Below are 1,389 nucleotides of genomic sequence, written 5' to 3'. Positions count from 1 at the left end.
GTGTGTGTGTGTGTGTGTGTGTGTGTGTGTGAGTGTGTGTGTGTATGTGTGTGTGTGTACCTTCGTCGTCGTGAAGTCACCTACATCTCTACCTCTCTCACAAGTCCCACTCTATACTTTTCTACCTACGAAACTGGCTCGCTTGCCATTTCCCCATCATAGCCCCGTTGTCTCCATAATTTTGTCCTGGCCTGTAAAGACCAGAACCCAGTACAGCCATTGGTGTCTTTACCTTTTGATAAATGGACGTGCCTGAAGCTCATGAATATTCATTTCTTCGCACATGAATACCACGTGACCTCACTCAAGCTTGGCATGGCGACCAGGGGTGGCAAATCTCGCTACAGCCTGAGGCCTAAGACATGAGCCTGATTTATAAATAAATAATCAGAAGGACAAATCTATTCCTTGAAAAGATAAATACGTAGGCCTGACACGGCTTTCAAGGAAATATTTATTACAGGACAAATGGTATACTTGTGGGTAGAACTTCCAAGAACAGATCGGAATAGACTTTGGCGTCTGCGGCTTCCAATGATCAACGATTAACTGCTTATACCCTTAGGCAGAGGACACTTTCCCCAGCAAGGACTTAATCTCGAGGCTTCAGCCTTCTAAAACTCTGTGGTTTATCGAAGGACATCTTGACCGTTTCAGACGAAACACAGACAGTGGATTGTATATGACATTTTTAATTCAGAATTTGTGGTCTTGCATTTTTTAAAGTAAAAGGTAAGGTATTTTTTGTCACACACATCGTCTTCCTTGTACAGATTTTTACTTTAGGTATACTTTGGGATTGTGTATTGTTTTTATGTACGTTTGTGCGTATATATTTGTTTGCTTTTTTATATGTGTATATAAATGTATTTAATAATGTCTTAGAGGTATGAAAAAGAAAGGGAGGGGGAGGAAGAGGGAGCGAGAGAGAAACAAGGAGAGAAAGAAGGAAAGAGATAGAGATTGAGAGAGAGAGAAAGAGAGGGCGATAGATAGATAGACGGTAAGACAGATAGATATATAGATATATAGTGTGGGGGTGGGGGCCAGCAATATTTAGGCGGCTGCCCCTACCCCGCCCCCCCACACACAATCTAATATGTGACTTTACTATTATTTTACACATGGAATCTCATTTAACACCCTTCGGCGATTAAACCAAGCAAAGTGGATTTACATCAAGAAAAATACTCTTGAAACAAACTGAATCCACTGTAATTTGTCGCTTCGGTGATTTGGATACAGGATGCATATTTGTGCACGATTAAACTCTGAAAACGACGAGCTAGCAAAGAGAAAAAAGAAAGAAAGAGAAAAAGAAAGAGAGGGGGCGAGAGAGAGAGAGAGAGAGAGAGAGATAGAGAGAGAGAGAGAGAAAGAGAGAGAGAG

At 41.4% G+C, this 1,389-nt stretch overlaps 1 protein-coding gene across 1 annotated transcript in view; it reads left to right on the top strand.

Annotated features, from left to right (window-relative positions):
• The first annotated feature begins 348 nt into the window (after positions 1–348).
• LOC101851529 overlaps positions 349–1,389 on the top strand; it is a 35,082-nt gene continuing 34,041 nt past the window's right edge. Inside the window, exon 1 of the mRNA XM_013087629.2 lies at positions 349–732. The gene's annotated coding sequence lies outside the window, so the exon portion shown is untranslated. The remainder of the gene's footprint in view (positions 733–1,389) is intronic.

This window comes from Aplysia californica, unplaced genomic scaffold (genome assembly GCF_000002075.1).
Source record: "Aplysia californica isolate F4 #8 unplaced genomic scaffold, AplCal3.0 scaffold00612, whole genome shotgun sequence".
Taxonomy (NCBI): Eukaryota; Metazoa; Mollusca; class Gastropoda; order Aplysiida; family Aplysiidae; genus Aplysia; species Aplysia californica.
The sequence above is the reverse complement of the archived record's forward strand: the minus strand, read 5'-3'. Positions and strand labels throughout refer to the sequence as shown.